Source organism: Grammomys surdaster, unplaced genomic scaffold (genome assembly GCF_004785775.1).
Source record: "Grammomys surdaster isolate TR1022 unplaced genomic scaffold, NIH_TR_1.0 412, whole genome shotgun sequence".
NCBI classification, from domain to species: domain Eukaryota; kingdom Metazoa; phylum Chordata; class Mammalia; order Rodentia; family Muridae; genus Grammomys; species Grammomys surdaster.
In genome coordinates, this window is record NW_021604831.1 from 305160 (window position 1) to 324113 (window position 18954).

General features: G+C 36.4%; 1 pseudogene; it reads left to right on the top strand.

The window, feature by feature from the left end:
• LOC114632737 overlaps positions 1 to 18954 on the top strand; it is a 240737-nt pseudogene that overhangs the window by 145792 nt on the left and 75991 nt on the right.

Sequence of the window (18954 nt, forward strand, 5' to 3'; positions counted from 1 at the left end):
TTTTTTTTTTTTTTTTTTTTTTTTTTTTTTTTTTTTTTTTTTTTTTGGTTTTTTGAGACAGGGTTTTTCTGTGTAGTCCTGGCTGTCCTGAAACTCACTCTGTAGACCAGGCACTGGGCTTTTTTTTTCTTTCATTTTTTGTTTTGGTTGTGACATTTTTAATGACTGCTTCTATTCCTTTAGGGGTTATGGTACTATTTAGATGGATTATCTGATCCTGATTTAGCTTTGGTAACTAGTATCTGTCTATAAAATAGTTCATTTCATCCAGATTATCCACTTTTGTTGAGTATCAGTCTTTGTAGTATATCTTTGTAGTATATCTATGATTTTTAAAATTTCCACAGGTTCTGTTCTTGTGTCTCCCTTTTCATTTCTGTTTGTTTGTTTGTTTGTTTTTGTTTTTCATTTTTTTATTGGATGTTTTACTTACATTTCATATGTTGTCCCCTTACCCCATCCCCCACCCACCCAGGAACCTCCTATCCCCTTACCCCTCCTCCTTCTTCTCTGTGGATGTAACCCCTACCTACCGCCCACTACCACTTCCCCACCCTCAAAATTCCCACACCCTGGGGCGTCCAGCCTTCATGAGGTCAAGGATCTCATCTTCCATCTATGCCCAGCAGGGCCCTCCACTCTTACATATTCAGCTGAAGCCCTGGATCCCTCCCTAAGTGTTCCCAGGCTGGTGGTTTAGACCCTGGGAGCTGTGGTTGGTTGGTATTGTTGCTCTCCTCATGGTGCCGCAAACCATTTCAGCTCCCTCAGTCTTCACTCTAACTCCCCATTATCAGTTCAATGGCTAGTTGTGAGCATCTGCCTCTGAATATGTCAGACTCTTGAAGGCCTCTGGGGAGACATCCATATCAGGCTCTTATCAGCATGCACTTCCTGACTTCCACATCAGCATCTACCTTTGGTGACTGCACATGGGATGGATACTCAGGTGGAAAGGTCTTCAGATGGCCCCTCCTTCAGTTTCTGACCCTCACTTTGTCTCCATATTTGCTCCCTTGAGTATTTTGTTGCTCCTTCTAAGAAGGACCGAATCACTCCCACTTGGTCTTCCTTCTTTATGAGCTTCATGTGGCCTGTGAGTTGCATCTTGGGCATTTCAAAGTTCTGGGCTAATATCCAATAACCAGTGAGTGAATACCATGTGTGTTCTTTTGTGATTGGCTTACTTCACTCAGGATGATAATTTCTAGTTCCATCCATTTACCTAGGAAACTCTCGAATTCATTGTTTTTAATAACTGAGTAATACTCCATTGTGTAAATATACCACATTTTTAAAATCCATTCCTCAGGTGAAGGACATCTGAGTTCTTTCCAGCTCCTGGCTATTATAAATAAGGCTGCTATGAACATAGTTGAGCATATGTCCTTGTTATGTGTTCGAGCATCTTCTGGGTATATGCCTAGGAGTAGTATAGCTGGATGCTCAGGTAATGCTATGTCCAATTTTCTGAGGAACCGCCACACTGATTTCCAAAATTGTTGCACCATCTTGCAGTCCTACGAAAAATGGAGGATTGTTCCTCTTTCTCCACACACTCGCCAGCATCTACTATCACCTGAGTTTTTCCAACCTGTGAGATGGAATCTCAGGGTTGTTTTGATTTGCATTTCCCTGAAGACTAAGGATACTGAACATTTCTTTAGGTGCTTCTTGGCCATTTGAGTTTCTTCTGTTAAAAATTCTTTGTTAAGCTGATTTTGTTCATTTGGATTCTGTCTTTGCTCCCTCTGGTTAGCTTGGCTAAAGCTTTATCTATCTTGTCGATTTTCACAAAGAACCATCTTCTGATCTTATTGATTCTTTGTATAGTTCTTTTTCTTTCTATCTTGTTAATTTCAGTCATTAGTTTGATTATTTCCTACTTTCTACTCCTTTTGCGTGAATTTGCTTCTTTTTGTCCTAGACCTTTCAGGTGTGTTCTTAAGCTGCTAGTGTATTCTTTCTCCAGTTTCTTTTATGAGGCACTCAGAGCTATGTGTTTTCTTCTTAGTACTGCTTTCATTGTGTCCCAAATGTTTGAGTATGTTGTGCCTTCATCTACAATACATTTTAAAATGTCTTTAATTAATTTCTTTCTTTCTTGATCAAGTTATCATTGTATAGAACATTTTTCATCTTCCAAGTCTGTGATGGTTATCTGTGGTTTCTGTTGTTATTGAAGATTAGCCTAATTCCATGTTAATCTAATAGGAACCATTGTATTATTTCATTCTTTGTATATGTGTTGAGTCCTTTTTTGTGAATGATTATAAGTTCAATTTTGTAGAAGGTCCTATAAGGTGCTGTGGTGAATGTATATTCTTTTGTTTTAGGATGAGATATTTTATAGAAATCTGTTAAATCCATTTGGTTCATAACTCTGATAGTTTCAATATGTCTCTATTTTGTTTCTGTTTCCATGATCTGTCCATTAATGATAGTGGGGTGTTGAATTGTGTCCATTGATGTTAAGAGCTATTAAGGAATACTAATTGCTGCTTCCTTTTATTTTTGTTCTCAGAGTTGGCATTATGTGTATGTTGCTATTTTCTTCTGTGTTTGTTGAAAAAAATTACTTTATTGTTTTTTCTAGGACATAGTTTCCCTTCTTGTATTGGAGTTTTCCATCTATTATCCTTTATAGTGCTGGGTTTGTGGAAAGATATTGTGTAAATTTGGTTTGTCATGGAATATTTTGTTTTATCCATCTATGGTAATTTTGAGTGTTGCTGGTTATAGTAGTCTGAGCTGGCATTTGTGGTCATTTAGGATCAGTATGACATCTTCCCTGGATCTTCTAGATTTCATTATCTCTGTTGAGAAGTCTGGTGTAATAATGGTAGGTCTGTCTTTATATGTTACTTGATATTTTTCTGTTACCGCTTTTAATATTCTTTATTTGCTTTGTTCATTTGGTTTTTTGACTAATATGTGATGTGGGGAATATCTTTTCTGATCGAATCTATTTGGAACTCTGTAGGCTTCTTGTATGTTTATGGGAATCTGTTTCTTTTGTTTAGTGAAATATTCTTCTATAATTCTGTTGAAGATATTTACTGGCTCTTTACTTTGGGAATCTTTGCTCTCTTCTATACCTATTATCCTTAGGGTTTGTCCTGTAATTGTGTCCTGGATTTTCTGGATGTTTTGGAATAGGAGCTTTTTTCAGTTTGCATTTTATTTGACTGTTGTGTCAATGTTTTTGATAGTATTTAGGGCATCTGATAGTCTCTCTTCCATCCTTTGTATTTTGTTGGTAATTCTTGTGTTTAAGACTTTTGAACTCTTTTCTAGGTTTTCTATCTCCAGGTTGTCTCTGTGATTTCTATATTGTTTCAATTTCCAGTTTTATATACTGAATGGTTTTGTTCAATTCCTTCACCTGTTTTGTTCTGTTATCCTGTGATTCTTTAAAAGATTTGTGTTTCCTCTTTAAGGGCTTTTACCTGTATACCTTTGTTCTCTTGTCTTTCATTAAGGGAATTATTTATGTTCCTCTTAATGTCCTCTATCATCATTATGAGACGAGATTTTAAATCAGAGTCTTGGTTTCTCAGTGTGTTGGGGTATACAGGGCTTGCTGTGGAAGGAGAACTGGGTTCTGATGAGGCCAAGTAGCCTTGGTTTTATTTTGCTTATGTTCTTGCCCTTACCTCTTGCCATTGGTTATCCCTGTTGCCCCTTCTGTAAGCCTATGTGTCAGCACTCCTGGGAGACCAGTTCTCCCCGGGAGGAATTTGGGTATGGAGATCTGTGTGGCATATGATCAGTTCTGGGGCTCAGATGGAAACCTGAGAGACCCCGTCCTTGGCTTTTCCTTGTTTCCTGTGTCCTGATGGCTCTGGGAATTCCATGTTGGGCCAGGAATTTGATGAGAAGTGGTGGTCTCATCTGTGTTCTCAAGTTTGTCAACATTCTTGGGAGACTAGTTCATTCCTGGCTGTAATTGATTTCAGAGAGCTGTGGCACAGGTACAGCACCAGGCTCAGATGGAAACTGGAAGCATCCTGACTCATGCTGCTCCTCTGTTTCTGTGTCCTCACAGCTCTGGATGTGACCCTCTTGGGCCAGGTATTTGAGCATAAGTGGTGGTCCTACCTGTGCACTCAAGTTTGTCAGCACTCCTGGGAGGTCAGCTATCTCTGGGCCTTATTTGGGTAAGAAGAACTGTGACACAGGGTCAGCTCCAGGCAAAGATGGAAAGCAGAAGCCATATTTAAGATTTTTATAGAGTCTATTTTGCTCAACTTTTTCTCTAAGTCCCTTGCAGACTATCGCCACTCTCCACACTAAATCAATTTCTTGATTTCTCTGATTTTTCTGTCTCATTTTCTCTATTTATGTCTCTGTTTATCACTCTCTCTTTTTTCGAATAAAAGAAAAAAGAATAGAAGCTTAAAATGTGTTTAAACATGGAGTCTGATTTGTTCTGGCAACTGTTCCTGAAAAGAAGGCATGGAATATGATTAAGAGACCTACTATTCATTCATAACATATAATTTATCTTCCCTTCGTTGACATTCTGGGGTCATTTTACTGACATTTTTCTAGTATTAATAGTATATTAATAGTACATATTAGAAGAATTTCGGAATTTCTTCTAGTATCTAGGAAAGAATTGAGCTAGAATTTTGATGAGCAGTGCATTGAATCTGTATATTACTTTAGTAAGACAGGCATTTTTACAATTTTAATACCACCAGTTTATGAGCATGTAAAGTCATTTACAGAAATTCACTTAAAGAAGTAAGAGAAAATACAAGTAAATTAGTAGAGTTTAGTAAAAGAAAAAATAATTGTACAAAGGAGTACAGGACAATGCAATCAAATAAATAAAAGAAATGAAGAAGTAATTTCAGGCACAAATTTAAAACATATATATATATGTATATGAAATATATTTAATGAAATATATATATATATATATATATATATATGTATGTATTAGAATCTAATAGAAAAGAATGTGGGAAAGATCTTCGAACCCATTGGCACAGAGGAAGATTTCCTTAACAGAACACCAGATTTTCTGAACAGAACACCAGTGGCACCAGTCTCCAAAAAATAGAGAAAAAGAGCATCTCATAATAAAATTTTTCTGTAAGGCCAAGGAGACCATCAATAGTATAAAAAAGCAACCCACAGAATGGGAAATATCTTAACGAACCTTTCATTTGATAGAGGGCTAATATCCAAAGTTTACAAATAATTGAAGAATTTAGACTCCAGAGAACCAAATAATGCTATTATAAAAAGAGGGAACAGAGCTAAACAAAGAATTTGTATATGAGGAATCTCAAATTATTTTGAAGTACTTCCAGAAATGTTCAACATCTTAGTCGTTAGGGAAATGCAAATCAAAACAATCTTGAGATAAGTCTGGGGGCAATAGCATTCTGCATGAACAGAACCTGAAAGCAATGTCATTAATATCAGTAACAATAGAAAGATGTCCATTTTCTTTTTTTATTGGTTTGTTCGTTTTTTGTTATTTTTTCTCTTTTTTTTGGATATTTTATTTATTTACATTTAAGATGCTATCCCTTTTCCCCATTTCTCACCCTTCAGAAACCTCAGATAAGATCCCGCCTCCTCCGTTTTGCTTTCATACCTTTATAATTAAATGCAAGTATTAAGGTCATTTCTAGGTTCAGGAACTAGCAATTCAATAGATTCAAATAGTCAAGGAACAAGCAAGACAATAAACACAAATACTTAAAGAACAAGCAAGGCAATGAACAAACTCCCACAATCACTCCTGTGATCACTGTTTCTAAGGACTTTTCAGGATAACCAAAATACCAGTGCCTACTTCCCTGTTCTAGCCCAAAGTCATTTTTATGCCTGAAGCCTATTTTCATTCTAGCCTAAGATTTAAATTTGTGCCTGAAATTACTTCTTCATTTCTTTTATTTATTTGATTGTATTGTCCTATACTCCTTTGTACAATTATTTTTTTCTTTTACTAAACTCTACTAATTTACTTGTATTTTCTCTTACTTCTTTAAGTGAATTTCTGTAAATGACTTTATTTCTTTTTATAAGGCCTACATCTTATCTATAATATTAGACTTAAGGTCTTTTTCTTGCATTTCCATACTTCTTGGATAAACACAGTTTAGTATTGTAGGAATGCAATGTTATAGTAGTGTTATCTTATGCAAAATATTGTTGGTTATGTTCTTTCCTAGGCCATAGCCCATCTGAAGGTCTCTAGTGTTGACAGGCCTGGAAGTCCCTGATATCTGTGGGATTCAGGGTGTGCAGATCAAGCTGGAAGTGCCAAGTAGCACCAGGCCTCTGGGCTTTCAAGAAAATATGGTTTGCCATGGCCGACAGAAGGTTTCTTGAGAATATAGTCACTGATAGGCTCAAACTCCTGGTTATCCAGGGTGTTGGTAGTGTTCCATGAAGGCAGTCATAGTTTGTGTTTCCTGATGTCTACTGGCATCTGAGATTGCAGGTACTGATGTAGACTGGAAGATGTAGCACACAGTAGATACGGCAGATCTCCTGACTGTTGCGCTTTCCAGGGATTACAGGAGGGTACGGATTGTGGATCTCACTTGTTTGCTCAGGATAAAAAAAAAAGCCTCCAGGGATATACACAAAGCTTATTTCCAGGGAATGGATTGTAGATCTAGGATTCTGGATTATAATTTAAATCATGTGTAACTGTTCACATATCATGTCAAGAATTACATATTTAAGTTTAAAAATGTTGTACATACTAATATGGCTGAAATTTTATTTTATGCATAGCAAGACTTTACCAGGTTAAAGAATTATCAGGTTTCATCAGAATTTATCTGTCTCAGTAAATATTCCTTAACTTCTTAAATAATTGTGAAATCCATTATTCACATGTGCCTGATATATTTTACCCAATATACTCAAGATCTTATACATTGTTCCATATTATTTTATATTTTTGATAATATTCTATTTTTAATTTATTTTTACATATTCACTTTATATAGCCTTAACTGTCTCACTCATATTCATCCCCTCCCACAATCCTTCCCCATATCCTACTCCTATCTACTTTGAGTTGGCAGGGGTCCTATGAGTATACTCCTAAGCTGGTGTTTCACTTGTCTGCTGGGCTAGGTGCTTCTTCTCCCACTGAGTCCAAACAAGGTAGCCCAGCTCCTAGAACATGTACTATGTACAGAATACAAATTTTGGGATACCTTCCATTCCAGTTGTTTAGGGCCCAGCTGAAGATCAAGGTACACAACTGCTACATATATGCCTAGGTCCAGTTAATTCATGTTCTTTAGTTGGTAATTTAAAATCTTAAGTCCCCAAGGGTCCAGGTTGGTTGATACTGTTGGTCTTCCTGTGGAGTTCCTATCGCTTTCAGGGCCCACAATCCTACCTCCTATTCTTCTTTGAGAAACCCAATCTCCATCCATTTCTTGTCTGTGACTGTTTGTCTATTATCTGTCTGAGTCAGCTGCTACTTAGAGTCTCTCAGAGGACAACATTTTCCTATCTGCAATCATAACAGAGTACCATTAATAATGTCAAAGATTTTGTCAAGTTATTGGGTGGATATCCCCTTTAGATTCTGCTCCATCCCGCTGCCAGAATTGCTTGTCAACAGGATAAATTTTGAGTTGAAAGGTTTTTGGGAGGTAGGAGGCCTCTATCACTCTGTTGGTGTTCCTGGCAGGCTGCAGGAGGTTGGCTCTTCCATAACACATATGCAATATATTGAGACATAGCTAAGGTTACCCTCATTGATGTTTTTGTTCATCTATTATCCTTGGTATCAGTCTCATCCTCAAGATATACCCGATTTCTGTCTCAAACAGTTGTAGAGTTACATTTACTTTCATAAGCATCTAGCCTTCTCTCTTGTCCTTCTCTAAACCTCATCCTTAAATCAGTATTCTCTTCTCCAACCTACACCACCTCCCAGTTTCCATCTGGCTATTATGTCTGTTCTATTCCCCTTTCTAAAATAATTCAAGCTTCCTTGGTCAGGCATTCATTCATATGTAGGTTCTTTGGGTCTTAGTAGTGTAATATGGTACATGTATTTTATGGCTAATATCTACTTGTAAGTAGGTATGTACCATGGATGTAATTTTGGGAGTCAATCATCTCAAACAGAATCATTTTCTCAAGTTTTATCCATTTGCCTGTAAAATCCATGAGGTCTTTTTTTTGTAGCTGAATAGTACTCCATGGTGAAGTTGCAACTCATTTTTATTATTCATACTTCAGATCAGGATTCCACCTAAGTTATTTACAGTTTGGGGCTTTTACAAATAAAACAGCTATGAATATAGTTGAGGAAAAGTTTCTATGGAATGCTAGAGCACATAAGATTTTATCATGAATCATTCCTTGTTTTCTTATAAATATTCTCTCTGATTTTAATCCATTGTTTACTCTTGCAATAGCATTCAGTCCTAATGAAGTATTGTATGTCTGTCCTCATTTCTGTCATTCTGTCATTGGAAAAGTGATTTGTATCCATTTTGATAAACCAGTTTCACAGAAGGAGGAAAATTTTAATTACTGGGTGATAATTGCCACAATTTTGTTTCAAGTTGTACTATTATAATGAATAATTAATGATGATATTCACAACATAAAATGACATATGAAATGACATGAAATATGACATATTTCATGAAATATCTTCTAATATCCATTCTGTAGATGAAGTGGTTTTTGTAGGAAAATTCTGCATTTCAGAACTGCCTTTCTATGATCCTCGGGTTCATACTATTTCCTATATTATGGATGTGTACAGTTTTTAACCTAACTCCAAATTGTTATATAATGATTTGCTTTCATTACTTTCAGCTTTGATTTGTGATTATACCAAGATTATATTCTCCAAAAATATACACAGGACTACTTCCAGAAGAAAATATCATGAAGATTTGTATGTAGTAGCCTTTCACATCTACATTGAAACAAATTATGCAAATATATATATGTGACAGTACAGTATATAAAATGTGTGATTATGGAAATGATCTGTTTGCAAATCATATCTGTTTCATTTCTGAAAATTATCAAAGAGCTCTAGCTTCCCCTGAAATAACTCAGTCTCTTCCACTCTCTTTTTCACAACTGGAGGCTTTTCTAGAAAAAAATAATTTTCAAGATTTCAAGCACAACTATACTCTACACCAAAATCTACAAACATTAAAAAGTAACATTTGGGTGAATAAATTATTTTTTTATGATTTATATAATCACATAATGTGAGATTAAGCAGTACTTCAATACTTTATGAACAGGAAATTTTGGAACAGAGAAAAAGTTACTGAATATTATCAATTTGAGGGATATTTCTCTCAAAATTTATGGCAGCTTCTTCAACAACTACATCTACTTAGGCACAAATTTTACCATGTATATCAACATAAGAAATTGTATATGGAGACATTTAAATGTGAAAGATAACATGGAGAAGGTACTTGTAGAAACTACAATGGAAAAACAATATTAATATATGATATATTAAGAATCCATTACTAAAGTATTACCAAAGCAATCGACATGGAGAGATGTTTTATGAATGTAAGGCCTTATTACATGATTTTATTCCTGAAACAATTCCAAGTGAAAATCATCTAAGTAGCTCAAGTATAGAATATCCTTGTGGCAAGGATGGAAGAGTGGCTGTCTCTAAACACTGGTCTCAATCTTCTTTGCAACAGCATATCATAGAGAGTATTTATACAACTGAAAAGAATGATCCACATTTTAAATGGATGTTTAATTCAAAGGTGGTGTAATGGAACATTGCTTAAGGAGATTCCAAAAGATACACGTGTGAAACCTACAGGAATACTTCAAATGCATCAATAAACTTTCAAAGAGAACTGAAAGCATATAAATGTAATAAATATGGAAAACCATTTACCCAGTCTTTAAATCTTCAGGCTGACTATGGAAATACTACTCAAGAGAAATCTTACATATGTAATGAATGTGGCAAATATTTTACACAGAACTCAAAACTTAAAGTACATTACAAAATTCTCCCAGGAGAGAAACCTTACAGATGTAATGAATGTGGGAAATCTTTTACAGGATACATGGAGCTTAATATTCACTACAGAATCCATATAGCAGAAAAACCTTACAAATGTAATGAATGTGAAAAATCTTTTACTATGTCATCACATCTTAATGTTCACCACAGAGTCCACACTGGAAAGAAATCTTACAAATGCAATGGATGTTGAATATCATTTACTAACTCCTCAAGTCTTTAGATTCACTAGAAAATCCACACAAGTGAAGAACCTAACTAATGTGAAATGTGTGGCAAGTGTTTTACCTGATCCTCCACTTTCCAAGTTCATCAAAGAAGCCATATTAGAAACCAACCCTATAAGTGTACTGAATGTGGCAAATAATTTTCCTCATCCTCAAATCTTCTAAGTCACCACAGAATTAATGCTAGAGACAAAACTTACTAATATAAAGAATGTGGAAAATGGGTAACATAAAAATCATGCCTACAAACACAGAACACAAAGTAAAGAGAAACCTTACATTTGTAAAGGACATGGCAAATATTTTAGCAAAAGCTCACAGCTTGGAGCACATAGACACCAGGAGGATGTCCACATACCAACACACATTCCTAACACCCTGCCAGGTCTGCCTAGTCACTAGGACCTCAGTCTCTCAAGGGTTACATATGTCTTCACTCACTGAGGCCAGACCAAGCATTCTTCTGCTGTATGTTGTGTCCCTCTGACCAGCTAGTGTTTGATGCCTGGTTAGTTGATCAGTGTCTGAGAGATCATCTTGGTGGTCAAGGTTATTTGAGAGTGCTGGTCTTTCTATGAAGTCACCCTCCTCCACCACTTCTTCCAGCCTTTCCCTAATCCAACCACAGAGGTCACCATCTTGTGTGCTTTGGTTGGACATAAATATCTGCCTCTATCTAGCTCAGCTGCTTGTTGGTCCTCTTGGAGGGCACAAGGCAGACTCCTATCTGTATGTACATCAAAGCATCAGTAATAGTGTCAGGCCTTGGAGCCTTCCCTTGAGACAGGTTACAATTTTGGCTGATCATTGGACTTTCTTTACCTCAGTAACCATTTTGTTTTCCTGTAGTTCTTTTAGACAGGAACAATTGTGGGTCAAAGTTTTGACTGTGGGATGGCAACAGCCTTATTTGTGATTGCTATAAGCAATGTCCAGATTCTACCTGTCAGAGTAAATTGAAGTAAATCTTCCTCACACAAAAAGAAACCAAGCTGGATAAACAGAAACTAGTTAAGTGGTCAGGAAATGGTTTATGCAAAATAAGGCACCTGCACATGACAGGTTTTAAGGCTTTGAACTACCTTAAAGCTTAGCATTGTGATCCAGATTTCCAGCTTTTTAGAAATGTCACCTATTCTGAAGTAAGCATTGGTGGTGCAACACTATTGGAATTAGTTCTGCTCACTGTCAGTCATACTCTATAAGTACTCTAAATAAATCTCACTGGCTCCCCAAATGAGACTTTGGTGGGATCTGTTATGTTCTCCTGTGTGTTCTTTACATTGGGTGAGTAAATGTTTGTTGTATTTTCCCAGGAAAAGATTTGTCAAACAATATTACAATGATGGACTGAAACATATGAGTTAAAAGAACTCTTACCTATTTCACACTATTCTAACTTTTAGTCATATCTTAGAAAATTCACAAACAAATTGCCAAACAAGTATAGAAACTAAAAAGTAGGCTGTTTCTGTGAGTAATCCTGGATGCATGGCTATTAAGGATTTGTGAGTTTTGGGGAAAATTTGGAGAAATAGGCTTGGTAAAATCCAGGAACCTTATGAAGAAATTCTAGTGAGCATTGTTGCTTGGAGCTCAGCTCAGAATAACAGAATGGCAAAAGAATTGTAGACAGTAAAGTCAATAACTGTGAGGCTTCATTCGGAAATTAATCTACTGTATATTGTAATGGAAACTATTGGTGCTAAGTTCTAATGGCAACAACAGAAAGACCAGCTTGTATCTTTGCAAGTCATGAATCTATTTATACAATTTAAAATATTTATTTTAGTGTATCACTGGGAGGGCTTGGTTTATCATATGCCTGAGGAGGTCAGAGGACAACTTGGATAGACATGGCATATTTTTTCTCTCTGGGCCTTATGGGGCTATGGCATTGAAATTAGCTCTTTAGATTTTAGAGCAAGTACTGTTTCTTATAATTGGTTTCTAGCACCATCTACATGGCATTTCACAGCCATCTGTCTACTATTCTTGTTGTGGGATAGCTCATACCCTCTTTTTTTGTTGTTTTTTTTTGTTTTTTTTTCTTTTATTTATTAATCTATTTATTTATTTATTTATTTATTTTTTGAACATGAAATGCTTTTTTATAGCATGTTTTACAAGGGGAGGGGGTAAGAGGGGCCAGGTGGTGGAAAAGTACAAAATCGTCTTGGCCTGTGCCTTGAAACATGTCATGGTCTATACGGTACACTGCCTTGAATTATGATCTACCTGCTGTTCTTCAGAAGATATGGTACACTGCTTGAGTTATGGTCTCCCTGCTATTCTTACGATGATATGGTACACTGCTTTGAGTCTATCTGCAGTTGCCAAGCAGGATCTTGCAGTTGCCAAGCTTCAGAGAACATTGTGCAGGTGGGGAAAGGTAGGGGGTGAGCTCATACCCTCTTATAACTTCTCACAGAACCAGGAACTGAAGTAAGAAAGAGATATTATTTATGTGTCTGTTTGTAAATCTTCATACACATAAAATAACAAAACAAATTGAAAAAACTTATGGTGTTGCAATCTACTGTGAATAGGTTTTCTTCCATATACTTTCTTAGATATTCTGAAATGACTCACACAAGACAAAGCATTCTTTTGTTTGTCAGATATCAAATCAGAAAATTGTGGAAGATTTACCAAGGAAAGCAATACAGCAAATAGTGGCAAAATTTCTACTAATTAAGATCTTATGATATCTCAAAATCCATTAGTTTTTTTCATATATTTATTCATCATTAATGTAGTTAATAAATAAGTAAGTGTTGCATAACTTCTCTGTACCCAGCACCCTACTCAGCTATGTCAATGCACACAGACTGAAAAGTATGTGCTCTCCTAGAGTACATGTTTTTGCTGTGAAGCCATAAGATTGTTGGTACAAGTTGATGTGTGATAGTAAAAGTCATAAATAGTATAAATTTGACTGTAAATGAGGAGAACAATAAAAAAGGTTCAAAAATATCTGGATATTAAGGATGGTCATCACTGTAGAAGTAAGGGAAAAAATGAAATTCTACACCCAAGATGACCTACTTTCCAAACACCCAAGTTGTCTTTTTGGTGTGAGATAAAAATAAGAGTCATGCTTTACAAGAAGAACTAAATTTGCTTGAATATTCTCTGAAGGAATATATTTATAGTTACTATAATATCTATAATTATAGCAAATTATAACATGCTTATATAAGCAGTTTATCATATTACAAGAAACAGAACGTTTATATTCAACTGCACTGGATGTCTTTATTTGCACCCGAGTACAATAACTTTAGGATACTTGGTCTTTGCACTTCATGAATCCCAAGCAGTAAAATGAGACAAATGTTCTTACAAAATATTCCTGGAGAAAAATTGGATGACATCCTGAACTTTGCACTAAGATATCCTCATATATAAGGTCAAAGATTAATTCTCAATATTTAATATATTTTACTGATCTGTTCTGCATAACCACTGCACCCAGTTGTAATTTGATATAACATTGTGTCAGACTGAGGATTGCTTTATAAGGCCTACTGCAGATTTCTTAATATGATCTCAATTTCTCAGTTTTTACAGACTTTTTCTCCACACATATTACTTCTTTCTGATTATGTTTTGATCATTAAGTCAGAAGGTCACATTATCTACATGCTTTATTCTTTAATTTTTATGTAGCTGGATCTTGTTTCTTCAGATTTCTTAAGGCTAGTTCAATATGCTTTTTGTCATTATTGTCAGTGATGCACTATGAGCAACTCATCTGCACAAGTTTCCTCCAACAACAATGTTGTTACTGCAGGATGTCCTTCTACCTCCTTTCCTGGGGCTAGATATCAGGGTCAAGTTCCTGGTTTGTAAATAAGACAGATTTCCCAGTGTCTAGAAGAAGTAGCATGAAATTGAAAAAAAAAAAAAGGAAGCAGAATTTACCCAAGGATATATTGGTAGAACTCCGGTAAAGATGAATAAGAATGGGAACTATGATAGTTATAGAAAGAGGAATTAAAAATCACTTAGTCTGTTATCATAATTACAAGAAGTATGGTGGCAGGAAAGGAAGGCACAGTGTTCCCAACATAGTTGGGAACTACTTTATCTGGTTTTTTTTGTTTGTTTGTTTTTGTGAATCAGTTGTGAATACATTTGAAAGAATTTTTGAGGTAGACATGGGCAGAATTTCATTTTTTTAGCTTCCAATTTCTATTATTCAATATTCCCATTTACTTCTATGGTCTGTGTGTTTATGCTCGTAAACTACATGCCTGGCAATCTAAAATACAAGGTACAAGTTTTAGATTTATAGTCAGATTTAAACAACCAAGAGTAACTTGGCAAAAGAGTTTCAAAGAGGAATTGAAATGAAACTTGGATTAAGGTGATTTTAATAGGTGAAAGAACTAACTGAAATGATGGAATTATAATAGAAAAAAAAATACATACCTTCTTGCAGAAAGCTCTGACTACTGCCTTGGCCTCTTACATTTTGGTTTTTTGTTTTGTTTTGCTTATATATAAGGAATAAAATTAATTAAATAAGACAATATAAAATTAATAATCTTTGAACCATGACATAAAGTCTATGTAATGGCTGACTTTTTTCTCTTCCATATTTCCACTTCAATAACTTCTATGTTTTATGTCCCCTAAATGCATGCCTAATGAACTAATTTCCAAAAGGAAAATGTTGGGTATGGTACATCAAAATAACCAAGATCCAATGTCACCTGGATCTTGGCTTTCCTAGGCTCTCTTATTTAAGAAATTTCTGTTCTCTGTTTACAAATTATATGTTCTTTATTATTTTTCTTCCAACAAACTAACAAGAATATTGCATAGATCTAATCACATTAGACATTTACAACAAAACCTAAAAGCAAATTCTGACACTAGTACTGTAGATTAGATACCACAGTGAGAAATACTTGGCTATTTGGGCTTGAATAATTGGGTTTAATTAGTATCCTGGAACCTAGGTAAAAACTCTGGACCTGGTGGTACATTCTTGCATTGCTAGCACTCAGGAAAAAAAAAGATGTGTATGATCCTTATCACTGGTTACCAGTCAGTTAAGTGAACATTGAGTCTTTGTCACACAAAAAAATATGGACTTTGGAGTATATTATCTGAGTAAATATGACTGATGTTGTTCTGTGTTCTTATATAAGTGCATGTATATCCCTACACATAAATGTACCTAAACACACACACACACACCACACACACACACACACAAATACACACACACAAACACACACACACACACACACACACACGCACACGCACACACACGCACACACACGCACACAAACAGACACATTCTCCCTTCAAACATAGCTAGAATTCATGAATATTTTGAGACTTCATTCCTGATAGCTGCCTTGGCTTTACCTGTTATGGCCAAATTCAAAATTGTCAATAATAGAGACACAAACATGTTCATTTCTGTCCCTATCACTGATGAAGAATTTGTTTCTATAGTGTCCTGGAAATTATCTCATTGATACTTCCAGAAACTTCAGTCAGGGAATCATATTCATTGAATTGATTCAGATTCAGTTGAGTAATGTTCATACTCACCAACTATCATTGTCTTCACATCTCCAGCTAAGCATGAAGACATCAAATTGTCTCCTCTTCTCTGCATGAGCCACTTTCAAGGAACAAAAATATCTTTGTGATTAAAGCTCATTAATCAGCCTTGTATGATAGTATATATCAGCATGCCAGCACTGAAGAGGTTGAGATAGAACGATTGTCAGTGTGATTCCAGTCTGAAAAATAAATGAGATCGATTGGAATCCAAGTTTTTCTGTCTCACTCAAGGGAAAATGGTTAGCAATATTTCTGGAAGAGCTAACTGGACCAGGCATACACATGCACTGCAGTTATAGTGATGCCCCATATCAGTTCATAGCCTACCATTTTTTGTATCTTTGCTTTGGTCATATTAAGTTTGTTTTAGCCTTCTGAAGGTCCTATATCACAAAGTCATGTTCTCACTTTAAAGCATTTTTACATACACAATTGCACAACAATAGCAATTAACAGAACACTGACATTGGCCACCTAATATTCCTGTGTGAAATGTTGAGAAGTGGTTTGAGTAATACAGGCAAACTGCGAGTTCTGCATCATTATATTATCATCACTGCAGTCATCTGAGTGAAAATAGGTCTTTACCCAATCTCGTATTTGGGCATTTTGTATACCAAGGATATCATTTCAAGTGTTCAGGATTGTTATTAAACATGCAGCCCAGTTTTAATACCTGAGTAGTACTCCATTGTGTAAATATATCATATTTCCTGTATCCATTGACTTATTGAAAAATATCTGGGTTGTTTCCAGCTTCTAACCATTATAAATAAAGTTGCAATGAACATAGTGCATGTATCCATGTTATATTTTTGAGCTACTTTTGGGGTATATGCGCAGTAGTGATATAGCTGGTTGTTGATGTAGAACCCTTCCCAATTATCTGGGAAAAGATCAGATTGTTTCCAAACTTCCAAACATGGATTTAATAATTAAAAATCCTACCAGCAATGGATGCAAAAATACTCAATAAAATTCTCTCAAACTGAATCCAAGAACCGATCAAAGTCATCATTCACCATGATCAGATTTTATTTTACAATTCACTTATTTTTTAGCAGAATATATGTATTCCAAAGTGATAGAACAATTGGCAAAAATGTTTGTTTGGAAATGTTGGTACTTAAGGATATGGTAAAGTGGTGTTGATACGTGCATTCTTCCAGCAGGTCCTCCAAATATCTTCATCATTCACTGCCTGCTACAGACATCTCTTTCCAGGCAAAGCTTAATGAAACAGAAGATGGATATTTCTAAGAGACATTGGCTTCACCGTATTAATAGAAATTTTGTAGAGCTGTGTAGGGTACTAATTTGTACCATGGCCAACAGGTCTTCTTTCCTTCCACATCCACGTATGCTGGACCAACATGTCATCAACTAAATAGAGAACTGGGCTTTTGAAACAGCAAGAGGCTTCCAGGACCCAATGGGAATGACATTAGCTGAAATACCCCCAAAAAAGGGAGAGAGAAACCTTATCTAGAAGTTAAGTACAGCCCCTTGTTGAGGGATGGGGCTACCAACCCATCTCAAAAATATCAACTCATAATTGCTTCTGTCTAAAGGAGGGACAAAGAGTGGAGCAGACAGAGACTGAAGGAAAGGCCATCCAGAGACTTCCCCAAGTAAGGATTCAACCCATCTGCAGACACCAAACCCAGTCACTATTGCTGATGCCAAGAAGTCCTTGCTGACATGAGCCTCATATAGTGGTCCCCTGAGAGGCTCTGCCAGAGCCTGACAAATACAGATGCAGATGCTCACAGCCACCTATCAGAGTGAGCACAGGGATCCCAATTGAGGAGTTAGGTGTGGGACTGAAGGAGCTGAAGGAATTTGCAACCCCATAGGAAGAACAACAATGTGAAACAACCAGACACCCCCTACCCGCAGAGCTCCAAGGGACTAAACCACACACCAAAGTGTACTCGTTGTGTGTGGGGGAACCCATGGCTCCAGCTGCGCATGTAGCAGAGGATGGCCTTTTCTGGCATCAATGGAAGGAGAGGCCCTTGGTTTCATGGAGGCTTGATGATCCAGGTGAATGCTAGGGTGGTGTGGTGGGAGTGGGTGGGTGGTGGAACACACTTGTAGAAGCAATGAGAGAGGGATGGGATGTGGGTTTGTGAAGGGGAAACCTGGAAGGGGAAACAATACCCTAAATGTAAATAAACAAAATTTCCAACAACAAAAAGAAAAGAAACAGATTTTGCCTCTTCCTCCCTTTGGTAGTATTCACCTAAAAATTAATATTGTGATATTAAGTAAAAATTTGCAAGGAGCAAGAATTTGGGCTGAGAACCCACCAATGGGTCTAAATATCCCACACAATATGTTTAATCACAGTCGATGAACCTAGGCTGGTTTCACAAGACTTTGTAGCCAGAAAATTAGGCCACAAACAACTAACTGTTTAAGCTATAACCAGCTGAATGGTTGGTTGATTAGGCTGTAGCACATTAGAATTTTAATCCTTTTCTTCAGGTTTCCTATTGATGCTCTCTGATTGTGTTGCTGGGGCCTCTCCAGGATTGTTCTGGGAGCTGCCCAATGAGTGTGCTCCATTCCGATACATCTATGTGTGATTGGTGGATCTTTTACCAGTCTTGAGGAAGTCAGTGGATTTAAAGTAGAATCCACAGACCCTGGAAGTGCAGGGTCATTATGCATTAGACTTGACAGATATATTGTGGCCACAGTCCTTGCTCTCTATCTGGGAGTCAAAAATATTTATCTCTTGGCTGCTGAAGCTCCGTGGATTTGTGTGTTGTCTTATCTGAACTTGGTTGAGCAAACTTTAAAAAAATGAAAACTTGTGTCATAAGTCTTAATTAAAAACTAGATTGGGTTTTCTTGAAAAGGTCCTCAGAGTCTGACTGGTTCAGGTAGATACTGAATGGATTCAGCTGGAACAGGTATAGGCTCTATGGAAAGAACTCAAGAGTCTCATTTGCTAAGACAAGGTGACAACTAAGTCTCCTAGGTAAGTAGACTTGCTAGGTTGTGGAATTACCCTAGGTTGATTGATGCTGTAAGAGAGGACATGAACTTATGGGTGAGGACTAGCTGTCAGTTTGTTCTATGGGCTGACAATAAGATGGC